The following is a 26835-nucleotide window of genomic DNA, read 5'->3' on the forward strand; positions in this document are numbered from 1 at the left end:
TGATCTGTGATGACCATGAAGATCGTCCATATAGGTACGACTGTAATTTCTGTAGGGCCATACGATCGCTAGGCACTCTTTCTCAGTGGTGCAGTATGCGGTTTTCCCGCGGAAGTAGTTTTCGGCTCAGGTAGAGGACAGGGTGCTCATTCCCGGTTGTGTCCACCTGACTAAGGACGGCTCCCAGACCGTGGTCTGAGGCGTCAGTTTGTACTAGGAACTGACGGGAGAAGTCGGGAGCTTTGAAGGACAGGAGTGCTAGCTAGCGCTTCCTTCAGGGCCTGAAATGCCTGTTCTAGTTCCGAGTTCCATGTGACTGTGTTGGGTTGTTTTTTGCCCGTTGCATCGGTCAGTGGTTTAGCAGAGTACTATAGGATGGAACACACTTCCTATAGTACCCTGCCGTTCCCAGGAAATGCTGTATTTGTTTTTTGGTGTTAGGCCGTGGCCATGCAACAATGGCATCGACCTTCCCTATCTGAGGTTTCAGGGTCTGGCTGCCTACTCTGTGTCCTAAGTACTGAACCTCTGTCATGACAATCTGACATTTGTTGGGCTTAATGGTCAGATTGGCAGCGGACAGTCTTCCCAATACCTGTGACAGATGGTCAAGGTGATCTTCCCAGGTTGGACTATATATGGCTATATCGTCCAGATATGCTAGGGCATAACCTTGCATTCCTTCCAACAGTTCATTCATGGCCCGCTGAAATGTGGCGGGCGCATTCTTCATCCCAAAGGGCATACGAGTAAACTCATAGAGGCCAAAAGGGGTGATGAATGCGGATTTCGCTCTCGCCTCTGGCGCAAGCGTAATCTGCCAGTATCCACGGCTCAAGTCCATGATTGTTAGATAGCTGGCGGACGCCAGCTGATCCAGCAATTCATCAATTCGAGGCATGGGATACGCATTGGTTATGGTGATGTCATTCAGTCTCCGATAGTCGACACAGAGCCGGGTTGTCTTGTCCTTTTTGGGGACTAAAACAACCGGGGCAGCCCATGGACTAGAGGATTTCTGGATGACCATTAACTGTAGCATCTCCATCAATCTCTCGTTTGATCTCAGCCTGCACTTTCGGGTGAGGTGCGATAGGGGCCCTGCCGTAAGGGCTTGTGGGTCCCTGTGTCAACTCGGTGAGCTGCTAGGTTGGTTTGGCCAGGGATGCCTGAGAATGTGGCGCTGTGAGCACTCAGGAGAGTGGTGAGCTGAAGCTTCTGTGGGTACGAGAGGGGGGTTGATGTTCAATCATCTGCCATGTCTCGTAGCTCTGCTAGCAAGTCTATCAGTGGATCTGGCTCTTCGGGTTCTAGCTGGCTACACACTGCTAATATATACTGCTCTCTTTCCTCGTGTGCTTTTAACATGTTCACGTGGAACAGTTTCTGTCGCTTACCCCCGAGACTCACTAGGTAAGTGACTGGGTTCACCTGTTTCAGAATGGTGTATGGCCCGTCCCAGGCAGCCTGCAATTTGTTCTGCCTGACAGGGAGTAGGGCGTATACCTTCTGACCTGCTTGGTATGACCGCTCTCTGGCATGCTGATCATACCAAGCCTTCTGTTTGGCCTGTGCCTTTGCGAGGTTTTCCGTCACTATGGTCATGAGGGACTCCATCTTGTCCCGAAATTTTAGGACATATTCAACCACGGAGACTTCTGAGGGGTCACCTTTTCCCTCCCAGGTCTCCCGAATCAGTTTTAAGGGCCCTCGGACGTCTCGTCCATATAGGAGTTCAAAGGGTGAGAACCCAGTTGACTCCTGTGGCACTTCTCTGTAAGCGAACAGCAAATGAGGCAGGTGCCGCTCCCAGTCCTTCCCCTGCGATTCCACGAACGTGGCCAGCATTTGCTTTAACGTTCCATTGAAACGTTCGCAAAGGCCGTTGGTTTGCGGGTGATACGCACTGGAAGTGGTGTGCTTGATTTGCATCCTCTCACAGAGGGCTTCCGTTAACTCCGACATGAAGCAAGAGCCCTGATCAGAGATCATCTCGGCGGGGAAACCTACACGCGAGAAAATCCCGATCAAGGCGTCCGCCACCGTGGCCGACCTAAGGGAAGACAGTGCTACCGCCTCTGGATAACGGGTGGCATAGTCCACGACCGTTAAGATGTAGCGCTTGCCAGATCTGCTAGGAATGGGAAGGGGACCAATTATATCCACTGCCACTCTCTGGAAGGGCTCTGTGATCACGGGCAGTGGCTGCAAAGGAGCTTTGCGGGGTCCTCCAGCCTTCTTAACCCTCTGGCAAGTGGTACACGATCGGCAGTACTTACTTATGTCCGTTCCCATCGTGGGCCAGTAAAAATGGTTCTGAACACGTTTGTGGGTCTTTCTGATTCCCAAATGTCCTGCAAGTGGAATGTCGTGGGCTGCTTTGAGCACCTGTGCCCGAAATTCCCTAGGGACTACCAGCTGTCTCGTGTTCTCACCTGCGCCACCTTTTGTAGGCTGCACAGCTTCACAGTACAGTCGGTTGTTCTCCCAATAGATTTTATATGGAGTGCCCTCACCTGAAGGCTGGCCGGCTCGGGCCCTAAGGGCCTCCAGACTAGGGTCACCCTTCAAGGCCTGCACGAATGCAGCGCCACCGGTCTCCTCCAGCTGACCAGTGACATATGAAGTCAGCTGTGGAGAGTTACCTTCAATGCTGGGGTCAGAGGTGGGTGGAGGGACGGCTGGTTCTGTCCCCGCAGCCCCATCTGAGCCCAGGTTACTGGCGACACTGGAAGCGTCTACCAGCGCAGTGACATAATCATCATCATCACATGAAAAGGTCGTTCTCGCATTGTCATCCGCCTGAGGGTCAGAATCGCCCGAGGGGGTCCCTTCGGTCGGTTCTGAGTTCAGGCGGCTGGCCATGGAACGTGTAATGGCCAGAACAGGTACAGCATCATTTATATCACCATTGCTACCACTAACACACGCATTCGGATCAACAATGACAGTTGCAGAAGTAGGTAAATGACATTCGGTTGCTTGTACATTTAAATCTGATACCTCCCTAGGTGCATTAGGGACAGTAAAAATAGCAGGCAAAGTTTCCCCGTCTCCCTGTTTCCCCAAAGGGCTGTACAGTACCTGGTTTGGTCAGGGAGTCCTGCTTGGGCCTCCTGCGCGCTTGCAGGGTATTCGTAATGGGAAACAAGGGTGCCCAAATCAGTGCCAAGCACTGTGGCAACGGGAATATCATCCAGGACCCCAACAAACCGCTTTTGCTGTCCCATTCCCCAATCAATGGTGACTTGGGCTTGGGCCACATGAGTGCGAGTGCCCCCAACTCCGGTCAGAGCGAGGTACTTTCCTGGAAGGATATCCTTCTCCGTAACAAGATGTGAACGGACCAAGGTGACATCTGCACCGGTATCACGGAATCCGATGACAGTCTGGCTGTTCACAGTGACAGGCTGGTGATTCTGGGATCTGCTGTGCACCTCGGGTCCTCCGACCAGCAATACAGCAGACGAGGTAGGTGTGGAAGCGTTGGCCCCCTTAGGGCTTGGCGTCGTCGTGGTGCTAGGAGGTTGGGCCGGCTTTCCTGCGTAACAGGTTTGCTTGGTGTGACCGGGCCTGCGACACAGCTCACACCAGGGCCTGGTTGTCTCACGGTTCACAGGGCCAGCGGGCCTGCCTTCTCTCCAGTTCTGGGACATGGCTCTGTCCTGGTTGGGTACTGGAGTTTTGTGGCTGTCAGGTACCAGGGGTTTGCGGATGTCTGATACCACCGGCCTGCGGATGTCCGTCATCACAGGTTTGCGAATGTCCGGTACCTGGGTTGCGACAAACATGTCTGCCAGCTCAGCAGCTTCTTTCACAGACTGGGGCTTGCGCTCCAGCACAAACTGTCTCACATCTGTAGGGCATATCGCAAGGAGTTGGTCATGGATCATCAAATCCTCAAGGTGAGCATAAGTCTTTTCTTTAAGAATTCTAGTCCATTGGCGGAATGTGGTGCATAAGCGGCTAGCCACATCCGCGTAAGAGTCTGTGGATCCTTTCTGGGTGGCACGGAACTTTCTCCGGTAAACCTCAGGGGTTAACTGGAACTTAGCAATTATGGCATCCTTGATAGTCTGATAATCGCAGTCTTGGTCTGTGGGTAGTTCCGCAAAAGCATCCAGCGCTTTACCAGTCAGCTGAGGCGTCAGGTGTAGAGCCCACTGATCCTCAGGGATGCAGAACTGGCGGCACGCTCTCTCAAACGAGCGTAAATATAAATCAATGTCCCCGTTTTTCTCCATAACTGAAAACCTTGCTTTGGGGACCACGGGTAGAGGAATGCCTCCTGCAGCAGGAGTGTTAGGAGAGGAAGACCGCTCGGCCTGTCTCACTTGGGACAGTTCTAGTGCACGCTGGTGTTGCAGCGCTTCCCTCTGAAGCTGGAACTGCTGCTGCCGCTCCTCTCTTTGCTGCTGCATCTGAAGCTGGAACTGATGCTGTTGCTCCTCTCTTTGCTGCTGCCGCTCCTCTCTTTTGAGCTGCATCTCCAGGTATAAACGCAAATCCGCGCCAGTCAGGCCCGGTAACAACTGCTGGCTCATAGGGCCCAAGGCAGTGAAGTTTAGTCCAGAGCTGCTTGTTCCTTGCTGAGGGTTAGCAGGAGCTGTGGAAAAATGTAAACCAATCTATTCCTATCAATGTGTACCGTTTTGCGCCCGGAACTCAAGTTCCGCAGGACAGGATACTAAGTAACCGCTGTCCTATTGTTATGATTGCTCAAAAAGCTGCACTTGTCAGTTCTTTGTGCTCTGATCTCCCAAAAGCTGACTTCTGCCTGGTTTTGGGTTCTGCTATTCCACTAGCTGCCAACAATGTGACAACCACCCGCCAATCCCGTCGTACTATGCCCCAGTTGCCATACAGGTCTCCACTAGAGACTTCTGGAGGCGAATCCACTATGAGCACAGAAGACGTTTAAGATTGGTTGGTGGGCCCATACATGATACAATCACGATTGTATGTACAATCGGTAAAAATAAAATTACTGATTTCACGCTGGAAATCAAATTAATTTGCTGCCACCACTCTTCGTATTGAATCGGGGCGAAGAGACCCCGGCTAGCTAATCCTAAAGGGACGAAACGGTATTTGCAACCTAGCTAGTAAATTAACAATTTATAAAAATAAAACAATTTGGTAGTATGTCTTCTGAGGACAGAGTTCTTAGCATAGATCAGTTCATCAAGTAACTAGGGCAAAACTGGAACGATGGAAATGTTAGTTTTTTATTCTAAAACTATACACAAAAAAAATATATTAAAGCTGCCAGATAAATATACCTGCCAGTTGAACAGATTGGTTTGGATAGAAATAGGTAAGAGGTGGAAGGGAATAGAATGTCTGTAAGTTCAGAATTACCGTGGTAAAGTCCAGTAAAAGGCAAAGTCTTTGTAGAATAATCCAAGATGGTGGGGTGTGCCCGTGTCCAGCGGGCGGTCGTGATGTTAGTCGACGTCAGATGGTAGAAGAAGGACGCAGGACCTGAGTGTGTCACTGTTTTTACCCACTCTGAAGCGAGGAGTGGTTATGACACGTTCAGGTCCAGCCTTGTGTAATTGGAACAGGGGCAGTCCTTTGCCCCATAGGGAGAAAATCTGGCAGAATCTTTGCTTTGCCCATTTCTCCATATCCCGTAAGTCCAATCAAGAAATATAGTTGATATTGATAATCAGTACTATTTTACGCATCATCTGATAACAAATACGACTAAAAGATAATACAGGGTGCCTGAGAACCTTTATATCTCAGATCGGGAATCTCTGATTTGCCCGCGGGTTTCCTAGAAGGTGGGTTAGAAGAACCAAAACCATCTCTGAAAAGATGGTTCCTTTCACATTTCCATAACCCATGAAATATTAGGAAAATATGGGAAAAATATGAAGCTTGTGGATTGAAGGGGACTTTCAGGTCATCTTCCTTCCTGTACCAACCAGCTGTGTGATAAGGATCTGTCCTTTTCTTCTGAAGCTCGCTGCCCAGGCTAAAGGTGTGAGACCCCTGCTGGTATTGGAGACACTATGGCTGCAGAAAGACCAGGTTTATGAGGTTCTGTCATAAGAGAACTAGATTGATGGCTACTCAACTTGGCATGGGGCAGGAAAGATTTGTCACAAGGAGGTGATAATGGCACCTCTGCTCTGTGAATTACTCCTTTAGTAAAAAGAGAAGATTTTTAGTGAAGGCTCTGTGGTCTCTGTGATTGCGAAATATGGCACATTTGCGATTTCCTAGTATCGCTGTGGATCGCAAAGCGTCACAGGGTGGTAGACGGAAATGAGGGAGGAGATGTATGGAGGTACAGCACTGTGAAGAGCTTTGAGGGTGAGAAGTTTGAACTGTAAACTGTGGTGAATGGGCAACCAGTGAAGTGACTGGCACAGACTAGTAGAAATAGTGTAGCAGTTGGTTGGATAGATGAGCCTGGCTGCAGCATTCAGAACAGACTGAAGGGGGGAGAGTTTAGTGAGAGGGAGACCGATTAGTAATGCGTTGCAGTAGTCAAGACGAGAATGAATCAAGGCAACAACAAGAGTTTTTGCCATATCCACCGTAAGAAAAGGGCGGATTCTGGCGATATTCTTGAGGTGCAGACGACAAGAGCGTATAAGTGACTGAATATGGGGAACAAAGGAAAGATCAGAGTCAAATGTGGTCCCAAGACAGCGGGCATGTTGCACAGGAGTTATGATAGTGCTGCAGACCGAAATTGAAATATCAAGTTTAGGTGGGTTAGTAGATTGGGGAAAGACAAGAAGTTATTTTTTTGAGAGGATCAGTTTTAGATACAGAGAGAACATTATGTTAGAGACAGCTGCCAGACAATTACTGGTGTTTTGGAGTAAAGCAGGGGTGATGTCAGGGGATGAAGTGTAAAGTTGGGTGTCGTCAGCATAGAGATGGCATCGAAAAGCCAAATCTACTGATAGTCTGTCCGATGGGGGCTGTATAGAGGGAGAAGAGTAGAGGACCTAGTACTGAGCCCTGAGGAACACCGACATCAAGAGGAAGAGGAGAAGAAGAAGAGCCAGCGAATGATACACTAAAGGAGCGGCCAGAGAGATAGGAAGAGACCCAAGAGAGGGCAGTGTCCTTAAGACCAATTGAGTGGAGCATGGTGAGGAGGAGTTTTTGTTCTACAGTATCAAATGCTGCAGAAAGATCCAGCAGAATCAGTAGAGAATAATCACCATTTATTTTTGCTGTTAGATTAGTAAGAGCAGTTTCTGTAGAGTGAAGAGGGCGAAAGGCAGATTGTAAGGGGTCAAGAAGAAAGTTTGCAGAGAGATAGCTTATTAAGTGAGAGTAGACGAAACGTTCAAAGAGTTTAGAGATGAAGGGGAGGTTAGAAACAGGTTGGTAGTTAGCAGCACAGGTCGGGTCAAGAGATGGTTTCTTTAGTAGTGGGGTTATAACAGAGTGTTTGAAAGAGGAGGGAAAGATACCAGAAGAAAGAGGTTAAAAATTGTAGTTAGGTGAGTGATGACAGCCGGGGAGAGGGACTGGAGGAGGTGTGATGGAATAGGATCACTGCTACAGGTCGTGGGTCGAGAAGAAGAGAGAAGCCTGGAGACTTCTTCCTCTGTTACAGGGTCAAAAGAGGAGAGAGAGCATGTGGAGGAATGGGAGGGAGGAGGATTGAAATTATTTGGGGACTAGGAGATTATTTCCTGCCGGATACTGCCAATCTTGTCTCTGAAGTAGCTGGCCATGCTATCAACGCAGAGGTCAGTGACAGGTTCTGGAACTTTAGGGCTTAGAAGGGAATGTAAAGCGTCAAAGAGTCGTTTGGAGTATTTGAGAGTAAGGAGATGAGAGAGGTGAAGTACTTTTGTTTGGCAATGTTGAGAGCCGAATTGTATGTTTTGAGCATAAATTTATAATGTAGGAAGTCTGCTGATATTTGCGATTTTCTCCATAAGAGTTCTGCACATCTGGAGCAAAGCTGTAGAAAACATGTTTCAGATGTGTGCCAGGGTTGTCGTCTTCTGTGTCAGGAGGGACGGATTGATATTGGAGCAACTTCATCTAGGGTGGTTTTGAGGGTCTGGTTGTAATGAATGGCAGCCAAGTCTGGACAAGAGAGGGAAGAGATTGGAATAAAAGCTAATTGTAGGGTGTTAATAAGTTGCTGGCAGTTAATGGTGTGTAGGTTTCTGGAAGTGTGAAGAACTTACACTACTCTTACCCGTAATCGTTTTTTTCCTTTAGCCTCCACAACGGCAGTAACATGGCAGTAACATGGAGATTATCCCGCCTTCTCAGGGACAGGAAACAACTTTGTGGACCAGCCCATATAAGGCCCCCTCCCTCTTACCTCTCCAGTTAGTAACCTAGTACTCAGAGATAAATGCAAGGAAGGTTTAATAAAGAAATATAAGCAACAAAATACAAATATCAGAGCCAGAACTCTGTAACTTACAGGATTAGAACATATATATTCCACTAATAGAAATACATGCATATACACTCACCTAAAGAATTATTAGGAACACCATACTAAGACGGTGTTGGACCCCCTTTTGCCTTCAGAACTGCCTTAATTCTACTTGGCATTGATTCAACAAGGTGCTGATAGCATTCTTTAGAAATGTTGGCCCATATTGATAGAATAGCATCTTGCAGTTGATGGAGATTTGAGGGATGCACATCCAGGGCACGAAGCTCCCGTTCCACCACATCCCAAAGATGCTCTATTGGGTTGAGATCTGGTAACTGTGGGGGCCATTTTAGTACAGTGAACTCATTGTCATGTTCAAGAAACCAATTTGAAATGATTCGAGCTTTGTGACATGGTGCATTATCCTGCTGGAAGTAGCCATCAGAGGAGGGATACATGTTCTCATTCTGTTTACGCCAAATTCGGACTCTACCATTTGAATGTCTCAACAGAAATCAAGACTCATCAGACCAGGCAACATTTTTCCAGTCTTCAACAGTCCAATTTTGGTGAGCTCGTGCAAATTGTAGCCTCTTTTTCCTATTTGTAGTGGAGATGAGTGGTACCCAGTGGGGTCTTCTGCTGTTGTAGCCCATCCGCCTCAAGGTTGTGCGTGTTGTGGCTTCACAAATGCTTTGCTGCATACCTCGGTTGTAACGAGTGGTTATTTCAGTCAACGTTGCTCTTCTGTCAGCTTGAATCAGTCGGCCCATTCTCCTCTGACCTCTAGCATCCACAAGGCATTTTTGCCCACAGGGTGCCGCATACTGGATGTTTTTCCCTTTTCACACCATTCTTTGTAAACCCTAGAAATGGTTGTGCGTGAAAATCCCAGTAACTGAGCAGATTGTGAAATACTCAGACCGGCCCGTCTGGCACCAACAACCATGCCACGCTCAAAATTGCTTAAATCCCCTTTCTTTCCCATTCTGACATTCAGTTTGGAGTTCAGGAGATTGTCTTGACCAGGACCACCCCCCTAAATGCATCGAAGCAACTGCCATGTGATTGGTTGACTAGATAATTGCATTAATGAGAAATAGAACAGGTGTTCCTAATAATTCTTTAGGTGAGTGTATATATATATATATATATATATATATGACTACATAGAGTATATATTAAATAATGTATATATATATTTTTTATTTTGGGGGGGGAGGGGAATTTCTCCTACCGTTGTGGAGGCTAAAGGGAAAAAACGATTACCGGTAAGAGTAATGTAAGTCTTTTCCCCACGCCTCCACAACGGCAGTAACATGGAGGAAATAACATAGGAAATAGCCTAGGGTGGGACAACTGCAGATAGGACCCTACGCCCGAAAGCTAAATCCCTATTTGCAGAAACATCCAATTTGCAATGCCTGAAAAATGTACATGGATTGGACCATGTGGCTGCAAGGCGGATATCCTCTAAGGAAGCTGAAGCACCCTCGGCCCAAGACGTGGCTAGGGCCCTGGTAGAGTGAGCTTTGAGAAACGGTGGAGGAGAAACACCCTCTGTCTGGTAGGCTAGATAGATACAGGACTTGATCCATCTTGATATTGAAGTCTTGCTGGCAGCTTTTCCCTTAAACATGCCCAGGTATTGAATTAGTAGTTGATTAGTTTTCCTAATCTCCTTGGTGACTTCCAGATACTGGAGGACACATCTCCTGACGTCCAGGTTATGAAAGAGTTTCTCTTTTTCTTTCTTTGCCTGAGAACAAAAGGAGGGAAGGATAATTTCCTGTTGGCAGTGGAATTTAGAGACTACTTTCAGAAGGAATTCGGGAGCGTGTTTTAACGTGATCCTGTCGTCTGAAACAGAAAGGTATGCATGCAGGATAGAAAAGGCCTGTATTTCGCCTACCCTTCTGGCCATAGTGATGGCTAGCAGGAATGATGTCTTAAGAGTAAGAATTCTTAAGGGTATATCTGCAATTGGCTCAAATGGAGGGTACATAAGTTTGGACAGTACCAAGTTTAAGTCCCAGGGAGGCACTAGGGATCTTAACCTAGGGCGAATCCTGGTAGCTGCTTTAAAAAACCTTTTTATTATTTCCATGTTAGCCAGTTTACAGTCCATAAACACGCTCAAGGCTGCTATCTGAACTTTCAATGTACTTACTGCGAGACCTTTATCCAACCCCGCCTGAAGGAAATCCAGTATGAGGGACAATTGAGGCTCTCCTGATGGATCGTATCTGTTTTCCCCAAAGAGTAGAAAGGATTTCCAGGCCCTCAGATATATTTTTGAGGTGACAGGTTTCCTACTAAGTAGTAAAGTGGAGATCACTTTCCCAGAGAAACCTTTGTTCCTCAGGATATTTCTTTCAGCCTCCAGGCCGTCAGACGGAGTTGAGAGACCTGAGGATGAGAAACCGGACCCTGAAGTAGAAGGTCTGGGCGAGGGGGGAGAATCCAGAATTCTTCTCCTGCAAGATTCTTCAGGATTGGAAACCACGATCTCCGGGGCCAAAATGGCGTGATTAGGATGATTTGGACTTTTTCTTCCAAAATTTTTGCTATGACCCTCTGTATGAGGGAGAATGGCGGGAACGCATATAACAGGATTGGTGGCCAGGGTACCGAAAGTGCGTCCACTCTTAAGGGCTGATCTTCTACTGACAGAGAGTAAAAATCCGGAACCTGTCTGTTCTTTCTTCTGGGGAACAGGTCGATCTTTGGCGTTCCCCACCTGGAACAGATCTGTTTGAATACCTGGGGGTTTAGCATCCATTCTCCTGCGTTTAGCTGGTCCCTGCTGAGGAAGTCCCCTACTTGATTCTCTTTCCCTCTCACATGGGCTGCTGAAAGAGACTGAATATTTTTTTCCGCCCAACTGAAGATTTTTTTCACCACCAGGGCTAGAGATAGACTTCTTGTACCTCCCTGCTTGTTCAGATATGCCACCGTCGTAGAGTTGTCCGACAAGATCTTTACATTCCTCTGTAGGAGGGAGGGAGCAAATGTCTTCAGGGCTTCCCAAACTGCAGATAATTCTCTTTTGTTGGAAGAGGCTTCTTGTAGAACGAGACCCCATTGGGCCTGGGCTAGTTTCCCTTCCATGTGGGCTCCCCATCCTTGTTGGCTGGTGTCTGTAGTAATAACTACCTGGTCTGATAGTCTCCAGGGCACTCCCTTCGAAAGGTTTTTCCGATCTGACCACCAATTCAAGGATGTCTTTACTGCCTGAGGGATTTTTACCTTCTTGTTTAAGGATGTCTGCTTTTTGTCCCAGGTTCTTAAGAGGAATGATTGAAGGATCCTTGAGTGAAACTGTGCCCATTTTACTGAAGGGATAGTGGATGTCATTAGACCCAGGATGACCATTATCTCTCTGAAAGAGACCGAGCTCTGTTTCTGAAATTCCCTCACAGTCGTGATCAGGAAGTCTTGTTTCTGCAGAGGAAGAAAAGACGTCATTTTCTCCGAATCTAATAGCACTCCTAGAAAGCTTATCTGGGTTGAGGGTAGGAGACAGGATTTTTCCATATTGATTATCCACCCCAGGCTGGCAAGTGTGGTCTGGATTGTCTGTAGCCGTAGAAGTAACCGATGCGTTGATGGGGCTGCTATTAGGAAATCGTCTAGATAAGGAAAAAATAGAATTTCCTTTAGGTGAAAGAATTTTGACACCTCTGTCATGACTTTTGTAAAAAGTCTTGGGGCTGAGCTGAGACCAAACGGAAGTACCCGGAATTGGAAGTGGCACAGTTCTCCCTTGAACCACATAGCCAGTCTCAGGAATTTCTGATCTTCTTTTCTGATGGGTATATGGTAGTAGGCGTCTGCCAGATCTAGTGTTACCATAGCGCCGTTCCCTGGGAGCAGGCTGATGACTGTCTTTATAGTTTCCATTTTGAACTTTTTGTATATGATGTATCTGTTCAATATCTTCAGGTTTATTATTAACCTGAACGAGCCGTATGTTTTTTTTACTAAGAAGATCGGGGAATAGAAACCTTTCCTCTGTTCCTGCTTTGGAACTGGGATGATGGCCCCTTTTTCCAGCAGAAGTGTCAGTTGATGATTCATAGCTTTCTGGCTTACTTCCTCCAGACGAGGGTTCTCTATATATCTGTCTGGTGGGCAGGATTTTAGTTCTAGACTGTACCCATTTTTTATTACTGATAGAACCCATGGAGAGGCCTGGATATTTACCCAGGCAGGATAGAATTGGGACAGTCTTCCTCCCACCACGCCATTGGCGTCATTGAGAAGAGGTGTGGGCGGATTTATCAGGGTTAAACAGGAACTCTCTGCCTTTACCCTTATTGGACTGCCAGGCTGGTCTTGTGTCCTTTCTCTTTTGGTCAGGTCTACCACGCTTCTGGGACCGAAAGGAGCGCCTTTGGTGAAAGAATTTAGATTCTGTAGGGAACCCTTTCTTCTTATCCAAAGCTTTCTCCAGAATGTCATCCAAGGCCGTACCGAACACCCTATACCCCTCACATGGTAAAGTGCATAGCTTGTTTTTAGAGGCTGTGTCACCGGACCAGGTGCGTAACCATAGTGCTCTTCTAGCAGAGTTAGAGAGGGCGGCGGATCTGGCCCATAGTTTCACTATATCTGCTGATGCATCTGCCATGAAGTTAGCGGCCTGCTTCAGCACTGGTATAGAGGCCAAGATGTCTTCCCGTGGAGTGCCTGACTCTAAATGTTCCTCTAATTGTCCTAACCAAAGGCCCAGGGTTCTTGCAGTGTAAGTTGCGGAGATCCCAGGTCTTAGAGTAGCCGTAGAAGATTCCCACATCTTTTTAAGGAGGCTCTCACATTTTTTGTCCATCGGATCTTTAAGAAGATCGAGGTCTTCAAATAGAAGGGCAGTTTTTTTTTTAGAGATTTTTGCCACTGGGGCATCTACTTTAGGGGTCTTATCCCAGGCCACAGAATCTTCTTCAGCGAATGGGTATTTTCTTTTTAACCATTTAGAGGCCGATTGTTTTTTCTCAGGGTCTTTCCATTCTGAGTGTATTAACGCCCTGATGTTAGGGTGGATGGGAAAAACTAGTTTTTTCTTGTCCCCTAACCCAGCAAACAATTGATCTCGTACTGAAAGGGTTTATCTGGGTTCTTCCAGAATTATTGTAGCTCTGATTGTTTTCAGAAGAGAATCCGTATCTTCAACTGAACAGAGAGCTTTACCGCCTGCTTGGTCTGAGACATCAGAATCAGACTTAGAGGAAATTTCACCCTCATCCAGGTCAGAGTCTTGTATAGAGACTATGGCTCCGGAGGTAGACGGTCTGGGTGACAATGTAGATAATTTAGCTTCTACAGCTGCCACTACTTCTTCTCTAATTATGATTTTTAGGCTCTCTAGTAAAGATGAGGTCTCCTCAGACACAACCTTGTCACAACACTTTTGGCACAAGGATTTATTGAATGAACTAGACAGTGATCGCTAGTGTCTGACAGCTAATTATGTGAAACGAAGTGGTAGAAACCCTTTAAAGGGTTTCTATCACTTGGTATGACATAATTAGCTGTCAGACACTAGCGATCTGCTAGTGTCTGCTCTGGCCAACCATCCTACTATAATCACTTGTGGGGCAGCGGTTTTGCTAAAAAACGAACTTTAATAAATATGCTAATGAGCCTCTAGGTGCTATGTGGGCGTCATTAGCACCTAGAGGCTCCGTCTACCTTCATAAACAGTCGCCGCCCAGCGCGTCCCTCCAGCCCGCCCATGTCCTGCTGAATGCGATCCTTCGTGTGACGCAGCAGACGAATTCTCGCGCATGCGCCGTGCGCGGCTGTATTGGGCGCATGCGCATCGAATGTCTGCTCCCAGCTCAGACGTCTCAAATGCGCCGAATACAGCCGCGCACGGCGCATGCGCGAGAATTCGTCCGCTAGCTCAGACATCTCAAATGGGCCGAATACAGCCGCGCACGGCGCATGCGCGAGAATTCGTCCGCTGCGTCACACGGAGGATCGCATTCAGCAGGACATGGGCGGGCTGGAGGGACGCGCTGGGCGGCGACTGTTTATGAAGGTAGACGGAGCCTCTAGGTGCTAATGACGCCCACATAGCACCTAGAGGCTCATTAGCATATTTATTAAAGTTCGTTTTTTTAGCAAAACCGCTGCCCCACAAGTGATTATAGTAGGATGGTTGGCCAGAGCAGACACTAGCAGATCGCTAGTGTCTGACAGCTAATTATGTCATACAAAGTGATAGAAACCCTTTAAGGAAGAGAATAGTTGGTGAAAGACCTGTAATAATGTCAGCATCATGTGATCAGTGCATCAATGGCTGAGCCCCGCCCCCTGCACTGATCACATGACGGTGACATCATCACAGGTCCTTTTCCACCACTTCTCTACTCCACTCCTGAGCTCCGCCCACTGCACTGATCATATGACACTAAAGTCATCCCACCTCATTCCATCTCCAGTAATGTGCCCCTCCCCCTGCACTGATCACATGATGTATATCACCACAGGTCCTTCACCACCTCTTCTCCTCAACTCTGCTAAAACCCGCCCCCTGCACTGATCACATGACAGTGACATCATCACAGGTCCTTCACCACTTCTTCTCCTCTCCACTGCTGAGCCCCGCCCCCTGCACTGATCACATGACAGTGACATCATCACAGGTCCCTCACCACTTCTTCTCCTCTCCACTGCTGAGCCCCGCCCCCTGCACTGATCACATGACGGTGACGTCACCCCAGGTCCTTCAGCTCTGGCAGTGCAGCAGATACTGGGCAGGTCCTGGTCGGTAGTCAGGGCTCTTGTTCTCTCTGGTATCAGCCATTCCTCCAGCCTGCAGGTAAGATGAGCTGTGAGGAGACAGTGTGGTGGAGAGCTCAGACATGTCACCTCTGGAGATTCTCCTCCATTACACACAAGGAATCCTTCTCCGCTCCTCAGCTTAGTATGATGGGGGAGTAGTAGTGGGGAGAGTGGGGGTTGTCATCATTCTCTGGCCCCTAACTGTCCTGGTGAGGGGCCCCTGCCTCCAGGAGGAGAATGAATGGAGCGGGGCCCGGCCTGAGCTCAGCTCTCTCCAGTCTCTTCTCTAGGAGTTGTGGACACAGCTGAGCACAGCCCAGAGGTGGGACCTGCATCTATCAGACATTTATCTCCTGTGGAGCCACCAGAGATCTCCATGTTGGGGCCCCTGGAATCCATGTGGTGGGGGCTCTAAGAAGCGGGGCCCCTCCAGGCTCAGGAAGTGCGGTTCTGGAGGTGACATCTGGTCTTGTCCCCTGGATGATTTCCTCTCCTCTTCTCATAAAGGCGGCTGCATTACTAGAAGCCTCCAGCTCCTCCAGTTATCTCCTCTTCTCCTGAATGACCACCAAGGATGGACAGGAAGGAGATCAGCAGAAGAATATTAGACCTCACCTTGGAGATCATCTCCCTGCTGAGCGGAGAGGTAAACTTTTCTAGATTTCTCTCCTCTTTATTGTATTCTGTAACAAGTCAGACATCGGGAAGGAGAATCCATCATAGGAAGTGATAGGAAGAGTCCAGGGTCCTGGAGAACGGCCTTCAGACCTTCCAAGTGATGGAGAACCTGAAGATCAGCCCCCAGTATGGTGAGTGATGTGTCATGTGACCAGTGACCAATAGTCATGTTGTAGGAGCCATGAGAAGGTAAGTAGGCACGTTGTACCAGGAGGAGAGGCCGGAGGAGAGCACATGGCCCCTGAAGGGTTTATTCCCTAAATGTCTCTCTCCATCCACAGGAGTACACAATAGTGAAGAAGACATCGGGGGACTGTGTGACTCCCATCATCCATCTCCAGGAGTCAGGAGGGCGGAGCAGGACCTCTCACCCCATCACAGAGCCTCCCCCTCTGATACATGAGCAGAAGATCCTAGAGCTCACCCACAAGATGATGGAGCTGCTGACTGGAGAGGTGACACTGCTGGGAATGCTGGGAAATTCTCCAGTAACAGCACTGGAGGGTCTGGGTGATGACGGTGTCATTGTGTTGTCAGGTTCCTCTAAGGTGTCAGGACGTCACTGTCTATTTCTCCATGGAGGAGTGGGAGTATATAGAAGGACACAAGGACCTGTACAAGGAGGCCATGATGGAGGAGCACCAGCCTCTTATATCACAAGGTAAGAGCCGTCATGTGCAGTGTATACACGTGTGTGCAGTGACATGTAATGGAGGAGCACCAGCCTCTTATATCACAAGGTAAGAGCCGTCATGTGCAGTGTATACGCGTGTGTGCAGTGACATGTAATGGAGGAGCACCAGCCTCTTATATCACAAGGTAAGAGCCGTCATGTGCAGTGTATACACGTGTGTGCAGTGACATGTAATGGAGGAGCACCAGCCTTTTATATCAAAAGGTAAGAGCCGTCATGTGCAGTGTATACACGTGTGTGCAGTGACATGTAATGGAGGAGCACCGGCCTCTTATATCACAAGGTAAGACCCGTCATGTGCAGTGTATACACGTGTGTGCAGTGACATGTAATGGAGGAGCACCAGCCTCTTATATCACAAGGTAAGAGCCGTCATGTGCAGTGTATACACGTGTGTGCAGTGACATATAATGGAGGAGCACCAGCCTCTTATATCACAAGGTAAGAGCCGTCATGTGCAGTGTATACACGTGTGTGCAGTGACATGTAATGGAGGAGCACCAGCCTCTTATATCACAAGGTAAGAGCCGTCATGTGCAGTGTATACACGTGTGTGCAGTGACATGTAATGGAGGAGCACCAGCCTCTTATATCACAGGGTAAGAGCAGTCATGTGCAGTGTATACACGTGTGTGCAGTGACATGTAATGGAGGAGCACCAGCCTCTTATATCACAAGGTAAGAGCCGTCATGTGCAGTGTATACACGTGTGTGCAGTGACATGTAATGGAGGAGCACCAGCCTCTTATATCACAAGGTAAGAGCCGTCATGTGCAGTGTATACACGTGTGTGCAGTGACATGTAATGGAGGAGCACAAGCCTCTTATATCACAAGGTAAGAGCCGTCATGTGCAGTGTGTACACGTGTGTGCAGTGACATGTGATGGAGGAGCACCAGCCTCTTATATCACAAGGTAAGACCCGTCATGTGCAGTGTATACACGTGTGTGCAGTGACATGTAATGGAGGAGCACCAGCCTTTTATATCAAAAGGTAAGAGCCGTCATGTGCAGTGTATACACGTGTGTGCAGTGACATGTAATGGAGGAGCACCGGCCTCTTATATCACAAGGTAAGACCCGTCATGTGCAGTGTATACACGTGTGTGCAGTGACATGTAATGGAGGAGCACCAGCCTCTTATATCACAAGGTAAGACCCGTCATGTGCCGTGTATACACGTGTGTGCAGTGACATGTAATGGAGGAGCACCAGCCTCTTATATCACAAGGTAAGAGCCGTCATGTGCAGTGTATACACGTGTGTGCAGTGACATGTAATGGAGGAGCACCAGCCTCTTATATCACAGGGTAAGAGCCGTCATGTGCAGTGTGTACACGTGTGTGCAGTGACATGTAATGGAGGAGCACCAGCCTCTTATATAACAGGGTAAGAGCCGTCATGTGCAGTGTATACACGTGTGTGCAGTGACATGTAATGGAGGAGCACCAGCCTCTTATATCACAAGGTAAGAGCCGTCATGTGCAGTGTATACACGTGTGTGCAGTGACATGTAATGGAGGAGCACAGGCCTCTTATATCACAAGGTAAGAGCCGTCATGTGCAGTGTATACACGTGTGTGCAGTGACATGTAATGGAGGAGCACAGGCCTCTTATATCACAAGGTAAGAGCCGTCATGTGCAGTGTATACACGTGTGTGCAGTGACATGTAATGGAGGAGCACCAGCCTCTTATATCACAGGGTAAGAGCCGTCATGTGCAGTGTGTACACGTGTGTGCAGTGACATGTAATGGAGGAGCACCAGCCTCTTATATAACAGGGTAAGAGCCGTCATGTGCAGTGTATACACGTGTGTGCAGTGACATGTAATGGAGGAGCACCAGCCTCTTATATCACAAGGTAAGAGCCGTCATGTGCAGTGTATACACGTGTGTGCAGTGACATGTAATGGAGGAGCACAGGCCTCTTATATCACAAGGTAAGAGCCGTCATGTGCAGTGTATACACGTGTGTGCAGTGACATGTAATGGAGGAGCACAGGCCTCTTATATCACAAGGTAAGAGCCGTCATGTGCAGTGTATACACGTGTGTGCAGTGACATGTAATGGAGGAGCACCAGCCTCTTATATCACAAGGTAAGAGCCGTCATGTGCAGTGTATACACATGTGTGTAGTGACATGTAATGGAGGAGCACCAGCCTCTTATATCACAAGGTAAGAGCCGTCATGTGCAGTGTATACACGTGTGTGCAGTGACATGTAATGGAGGAGCTCCACAGTTTCTTCTCACATTACATTAGAGGCTACGTGTTCTTTATATGTCAATCATATCCATAGGGCTCCAGTCACATGATGAGAGCGTGTCCTTCTGGCCTCCATCGGGCTGGTATAGTAGACTACACTGCTCTATCAGAGGCGTCCTGTGAAATCTGTGTTCCGCAGCGTATACATTGTAGATGATACATGGAGCTTCTGGGCAATGTCCGCCCCTGTGTGACTGTATAGAGCCTGACGTCGGAGCTTCTGTCAGAGGGAGATATCAGGAAACCCTCCAGTGTTATCTCCTCCGATCACTAAACCTAGAAGTGAAGGAGCTGAGAGAAGAGTCTGATCTATAGACAGATCTACAGGAGGCCATGTATTCAGTCACTGTGTGCTTGTGTCTCCACAGATGGATCCAGGAGGAGAAATCCACCAGAGAGATGTCCCCGTCCTCTGTATTCCCAGGACTGTCCAGATGAGAAGCTCCCAGAGAACCCTCAGGTAGATGGAGCTGAGCCCTATATACATCTATATAGGGGGGTCCTGCAATCATAGAGGGGTCATAGATTGTGGGGGTCTCTTCTGTGGATCTGTTAGATTTCCCACCTGTCTGCTGTATTGTACTGAATTGTTACAGATGACAAATCAGGGGGAAGATATAATTATTATTAAAGTGGAGGATGAAGAAGAGCGGATGATGGGCGATCCCCCGTGTAAGAGTGAGGTGGAGGAGGACATTCCAGGAGATGTCACCACAGGTATGGAATCATGAATGGAGATAGTGACTGCCATATGTGAACGTGCTCTTAGATAACCAGTGACTGATCTGTGCTGCTCTTGTAGTCTGCCATAAATTGGGATTGTAAGGTTCCGCTATATGGAGACAGCAAACAACTAGAAATTATTGCAGCGGCAGGGCTTAAGTTACGCCATTGTGTCACAGAAGTCAGCCACTAGGTGATATAATATGTTCACTGTTGAGCTTTGCGGTGGAGTAAATCAAATCTCACTCTAAGGTCTCTTGCACACGACCGTATGGCTTTTTCAGTATTTTGCGGTCCGCAGAAAACGGATCTGCAAAAAAATACGGATGACGTCCGTGTGCATTCCGTTTTTTACATAACAGCTGGCCCCTGATAGAACAGTACTATCCTTGTCTGTTATGCGGACAATAATAGGACATGTTCTATCTTTAAACGGAACAGAAATACGGAAATGGAAGACATACGGAGTACCTTCCGTTTTCTTTGCAAATCCATTGAATTGAATGGTTCCGTATACGGAACGCAAAAAAAATGGAACGTAAACAGGATAAAAAACGTTTGTGTGCAAGAGGCCTAAGGGTCCATTCTCACAGATATTGTCCGTGTGCGTTCTGCGTTTTGCAGATTAGAACGTCCTTCCCTATGATAGAAATGCCTATTCCTGTCCGTAAAAACAGACAAGAATAGAAACATAGAATGTGTCGGCAGATAAGAACCATTTGGCCCATCTAGTCTGTCCAATATACTAAATACTATGGATAGCCCCTGGCCCTATCTTATATGAAGGATGGCCTTATGCCTATCCCATGCAACTCCTTCACTGTATTTGCAGCTACCACTTCTGCAGGAAGGCTATTCCATGCATCCACTACTCTCTCAGTAAAGTAATACTTCCTGATGTTACTTTTAAACCTTTGCCCCTCTACATGAATAGGACATGTTCTATCTTTTTTGTGGCGTCGCGGACAGCACACAGTGTGCTCTACACATTTTTCGCACTCCATTGCAATGAATGGGCTCACATCTGTTCTGAAAAGTATAGCAATGACCGATCTGTTATATGACTGTATGATTAGGAGTGAAGTGTGATACGAGGGCCCAGAAGTGCACACCGCCGTTACTCGTCATACACTGTTAAGATTGATTATACGGCGCTGATTGACTACAGATATTGATATTTCATCAGGACTAAATATCAGTTTTTTATATATTGTTAAAAAATTAGTTTTTAGTCCTATTACATTGTTATGTCCGGTTACTAGAGAGGCCGTTATTTATTATCTGTCATCTGTGTCTATGGAGATGGGGGATCTCTTTTACCATGCGCTCGTAAGCAGACCATTCTCCATTATCTTTTGGTGAGTCACATCCGTATTATACTATATGTGAATGTCTATATAGCTGGCATCTGGGAACTGTGCGGCCATCAGGCCATTACATACATGAATCTGAGATCTAAATCACTTATTCCATCTAAAAAGAGGATCACCTTGTCGTGGTGGATGGGTCACTTGTCCCATCTAAAAGAGGTCACCTTGTCGTGGTGGATGGGTCATTTGTCCCATCTAAAAGAGGTCACCTTGTCGTGGTGGATGGGTCTCTTGTCCCATCTAAAAGAGGTCACCTTGTCGTGGTGGATGGGTCACTTGTCCCATCTAAAAGAGGTCACTCTCAGGTTTATTGCATAGCAGCTAAGAGTATACTGTAATTAGGTGAGTAATTAGGGTGTGGCTGTCTAATTAGGAGAAGTTCAATAGCCAGCCATGAGGGCAGCTCAGTCCTTTGAATCCAGAGGGAAAAAAAGCAGTCTGGTTTGAGATCTGCATTTATACAAGCAGACAAATAACGCGAGTTTGTGAGCGTTCGTGTGTTTGATTTCCAGTGTGTGTTTGTATTAAGTGTGTGACTTTAGATTACGTGACTTGAGATTCAGGGACTTTAGGGGAGGGGACTACAGTAATTTAGATTCTTTTTTTTGGGAAATCTTTGTCATTTTCAATAACAAGACATGTATAACACAATAGTGTACATCAGAGGGTATGGTACAGATAGAGATCATTAGGACATTTCTCTTATTTTCAAGTAAAATGGTTATAAGACCCACCCTAGAACCTCGGGGTGACATGGGAGACAAATAAAGGGTAACAGTATAATTACAATAAGCTAGAGTCATCTAACTCCTCCAATTATGCTGATGTTAACTGTTACCTCATGCACAATTTAGCTAAAGGACACATCTCCTTCTGTTTGGTCTTATTCCATATTGATCAGTGCAGTATGTAATGAACAAACAAAGGTAACAACAACCAAAAATAAATTAAGGTTCATAAATAAAGGTCAGTCAGGAACTCAACAAATTAAGCAGATACATATTACTTTCATAAAATAAACCTCCAGTTCATGTGAACTGTAAGGGATGACATTGCCTAAGTTATCAATGTTGTGAAAAGGACACATCTGATGGATCTACCCTTAAACCGAAGCATACCTCTCTTCCATGTGTGAGAGCCAAGGTTGCCATATTTTTTTAAACTCACTCCTTTTGTTGTTCTCCCACCCCGCCAATTCTTCCATTTGACATAGAAAGTTTGTTTTTTCATACCACATGGTCAAAGTGGGGGGATCCGTTTCCCTCCATTTAATTGGAATAAGGAGTTTAGCAGCTGTGATCATATGTGTGGCAAGAGAAGTTTTATTTGGCCTGAAATCCTTCTCGGGGTGCCACAATAAAATCAGGGGGCCTGTGAGTTTTATTTGGGAGTGGCAAACCTTATTAATGGCTGTTTCAACCTCATGCCAGAAGTGCCTCAGAGCCGGGCAGGTCCACCAAATGTGAGAGATGTTGCCCACTCCATTAGAACATCTCCAACACTTATTAGAAGGAATCAAGTTAATTCTGTGTAGGAAGTCCGGTGTGCGATACCATCTGGTAAGTATCTTTATCGAATTTTCCTGGACTCTAACGCACCTGGAGATGTTCAGTTCTCTCTCCCATTCCTTCAGATATGCCGGGGTCTGTTGGTCTCTCCCTGTTAGCAATTGCCTATAAATGAATGATGGGCACTTTGTGGGAATGGAAGGTAGAAGGACATAGCTTTCCAACCAGGTCGGGTCTGGCAGAGGGAGGTATTCAGACTTTAAAAACTTGGCACATGTACTCTCAAAATCCCATTTCTGGATCATATTTATCTCAGATGTGGAATTCCCAGTAGGGGTGGAGTAAAAATCAGAGTTCGGAGACAATCTAGAGAGATCACCCAGTCTGTAATCTTGGACAAACCTCCAGACATTCGATCTTTTGATGGGATGAGTCGAGAGCACACGTTGAAGTAAGGGAAGGGGCATTATGGGAGATAGACGTTTTTTCCACTCATGTTAAGTGCTGGAGAGGTATTACAGTGCTTAATAGTACACCTCGTGATCTCACTTATTACTTCTTGTCTAATGGGGGCTCTACTGTTGTAACTCCAGAGAAGATGTTTCCTATTTCTCCCCAGCAGGGCTCTTTCTAAAGCTATATGAATGGGAAATGGTTGTGGTCTGGACAAGGCAATCCACCTCTCTAATTGTATAGCTTGAATATAGGCTGACAAATCCGGAAGGGAGATACCACCTTGTTTTCTCCTCCTCGTAAGAAGGGAGAATGATAATCTGGCTCTTTTACCTGCCCATAGAAACTTTCCCATGAGCACCTTTAATTTTATTAAGGAACGACTTCGGGACTCAAATGGGGAGGGATCTAAAAGTATACATAACTTGAGGTAGAACATATGTTGTTAAAACGTTTTTTCTCCCCAACCAAGACAGATTAGGTACTAAGGTTCTGGAGAGAAATGATTTAATTTTATTTATTAAGGGGATGTAATTAAGTCGAAAGAGGAGTTTCGGGTTAGCTGGAACTAGGATTCCTAAATATTTTATAGCCTCATTAGGCCATTTGAATGGGGTCGAGGCCTCTATGTGTCTCTTTTGAGCCGGATCAAGTGAGACTCCCAAAGCTTCAGATTTTCCCATATTTATTTTAAAATTGGAGAGAGTTCCAAAAAAGTTCCAATACATGGCGCATCGCTTCCTTGGGATTCGTTATCATCAGTAAAAGGTAGTCGGCAAACGCCGCCATCTTATGTTGAACACCTTCTATCTGTATACCCTTGATATTGGGAGATTGTCTGAACTTCAAGAGAAGGATTTCCAATGTTAGGACAAAGAGGGCAGGAGAAAGGGGACATCCCTGTCTAGTGCCGTTTCTAATCTGAAAGGCGTCCGACAGAGTTCCATTAACTAGTACTCTTGCAGAAGGGGCTGAGTATAAGGAAAAAATGGCATCAATAATTTGTATAGGGAAGCCAAAAGCTTCTAAGCAGGATTTCATAAACAGCCAATTAACTCTGTCGAACGCCTTTTCAGCATCCGTTCCTAAAGTAGAAGTGATGTCTTCTTCTCTTTAGCTAGAAATACTGTATTCAGTACTTTACTGATGTTGTGTCTTCCCTCCCTGCCAGGCACAAATCCCACTTGTTCTTCTCCTATCAGTTCTGGGAGCAGTTTTGAAATGCGTTGGTATGAGCTTTGCCCACCACTTCAGATCTGTGTTGAGGAGTGAAATGGGTCGATAGCTACCACATTCCTCCGGGTCCTTCCCATCTATATGTAAAATGGTGATGTGAGCCAACTGAGCCTGTGGAGTGAGGGAAGAACCCAACATCAGAGAGTTGCACATTTTGGTGAAGTGTGGTAACAGGACCTCTCTGTATTTTTTATAGTAAGCGATAGGGAATCCGTCTGGGCCAGGGCTTTTTCCAGATGGAATAGTATTAAGTGTTTTTTCTACTTCCATATCTGTAAAAGGCAATAAGAAGCAGTTTTTTCCTGCTTCAGAGATAGTTGGGATTTTGATGGATTGAAGGAAGGAGTCAATGTGGTTTTGTAGATGAGGGGGGTTATTCCCAGGGGCATCCGAGTGTTCCTCAAGGTTATATAATGATTTGTAGAATTTACAAAACTCTTCCGCTATGGCAGGGGTCGTAATCAATCTAATTACCATCTTTAGCTTTAATGGCACTAAACAAAGGTTTTATTTCTCTGGGCTTTCAAAAGGGAAGACATTAATTTGGAGCCTTTATCTCCATGCGAATAATATTTAAACCGTTATGACTGCAAAGTCCTAGCCAACTTGACATTTAGCGTATCCTTCAATTGGGAGTGTAAAAGGTTTAGTGAATTTTGTGGACATCTGTCATATTGTTTTTCTAGCGTGGAGATTTGTAACATAAGGGATTCTATTTTTTTTGTTCTTTGTCTTTTTACCTTGGTGCCCAGGCTGATCAGTTCTCCCCTGATGACTGTTTTGTGGGCCTCCCAAAGTGTTGTTTTGGAGATATTAGGTGTGTCATTATCTCTAAAGTATTCCAAAATCTTCTCTTTAATCTGTTCCTTATTAACCACATCTTCGATTAGTGTGGTATTAAGTCTCCAAGACCATGCTTTAGGTGGTATATCTTGAAGCCTCATTTGCAGGCTTACTGGAGCATGGTCTGAGACTGTTATAGAACCTATAGACGTGCTAATGACTGATGGGAGGGCATTATTAGAAAGGAATAAATAGTCTAGCCGTTGGTAGGACCTATGGACTCGGGAGTAATAGGTATAGTCCCTATCACTTGGATGGAAAATTCTCCAGACATCAGATATTCCCAAATCCGCTAATCCTATCTGAAGCCTACGGATTTGTTTCAAAGGTACAGAGGCCTGTTTGGAGGTGGAGTCTTTTGAGGAATCTAGGGCCAAGTTAAGATCTCCGCCCATAATGAGTGTTCCCTCAGCAAAAGGTTTCAGTATACCTAATGTCTGGATCAACCATGTAACCTGCTTAGTGTTAGGGGCATACAAATTAGCAAGCGTAACAGTAGAGTTCAAGATCCTGCCTTTGATAAACACATATCTTCCTTCAGGATCAACTATTTTTGCTAGCACCACTATAGGGATGTTTTTACTAACTTGCTGCTGACGTATAAGTAGCATGATACCAGTTAGTAAAATGTTTGTTCACCAAGCTGGGTACATGGAGATGTCTGAAGTGGGTTTCTTGAAGAAACGCTATATCTGCTTTCTCCTTCCTAAGCATATGGTATATTTGACTGCGTTTTTGTGGTATGTTCATCCCGTTCACATTAAGTGTCACAGCTGTGACCTTAGCCATTTGAGAATTGTTTGAGGTTGAAAGCTAGCATTGATATCAAGATCCTAACCGACTTAAAAAATAAGAGTGAACCATAAACAAGTGTCAGCCTAAAATAGAGGCGGAAACACCCCAGAAACATAAAACTGTATATAAATGAGGCAACATACAGAGAAATGCATGTTGGGGGTAGTAACTTAGTGGTGAGAGCCAAGGTCAAATTCGGAGCACCACAACCACGGCTTAAGCTGAGTGTAACCTGCCTAAAGCTGCATAATAAAGAACTGGATTGAGGGCCTTGGGATATCTCTTCAGGAGGGGGGTCTAAGATAATATCATATTGACTAGGCGGTGTCATTGCCCAATCACCCCCAAAGATCTACCCCAAGGTCTGCTATTATCTATGTAATTCATAGAAATAGTGACCCTGCCAGTAAAAATAATCAGGTGTAAAAGGTGCTATTAACCATAAACTGTGCAAACTTCTAGATCCTATTATAGGAAATTGATGTAAGCCCAAACAGTAAGTTAAATACAACTGTTTACTAATAATTATGCTATTAAGTCCCATCACTCGGACCTAAAAAGCAAAGGGTTAAAGCATTTTCACAGGACTCTCACGTGAGGGACCTCAGTCTGCTGGATCCGCTCTCTTCTTTGGAGACTTGAACTTCGTCACTCGATTCCATGGAGAAGGAATGGTTAACTGGGGAAGCTCATCAAAGTCCGCGACCGGGAGCCAAGGTGGGATGTTCATCGGTGCAATATCTAGTGCTTCCCAGATCTTGTGTAAATCATCAGGGTGTTTCACCAGGATCTGTCTCCCGTTTATGGTGTCCCTAGGAGGGTCTCCTGTCGGAGGTTTTGGCCTCAGTGCTCTACGCGCTCTTTCGATCGTTATAGTGGCCACGCGATCCGGGCCCAGCAACATGGCGAATATGCGTCGGACCGCTTCCATCAGCTCTTCTGTTGGAACCGATTCGGGTATGCCTCTCAGCCTCACATTTTTTCTCCTTCCCAGATTTTCTTGATCTTCAAGATACAGGTAGGCATTGTTAATCTGTGAGTGGAGCGTTTGCACTTGAGATTGCATCCCTTTACTATGCTGAACTATTGCAGCTTGCG

At 46.4% G+C, this 26835-nt stretch overlaps 1 pseudogene; it reads left to right on the forward strand.

Moving 5' to 3' along the window:
* LOC120992024 overlaps window positions 1-26835 on the forward strand; it is a 363844-nt pseudogene that overhangs the window by 333970 nt on the left and 3039 nt on the right.

Source organism: Bufo bufo, chromosome 2 (assembly GCF_905171765.1).
Source record: "Bufo bufo chromosome 2, aBufBuf1.1, whole genome shotgun sequence".
Taxonomy (NCBI): domain Eukaryota; kingdom Metazoa; phylum Chordata; class Amphibia; order Anura; family Bufonidae; genus Bufo; species Bufo bufo.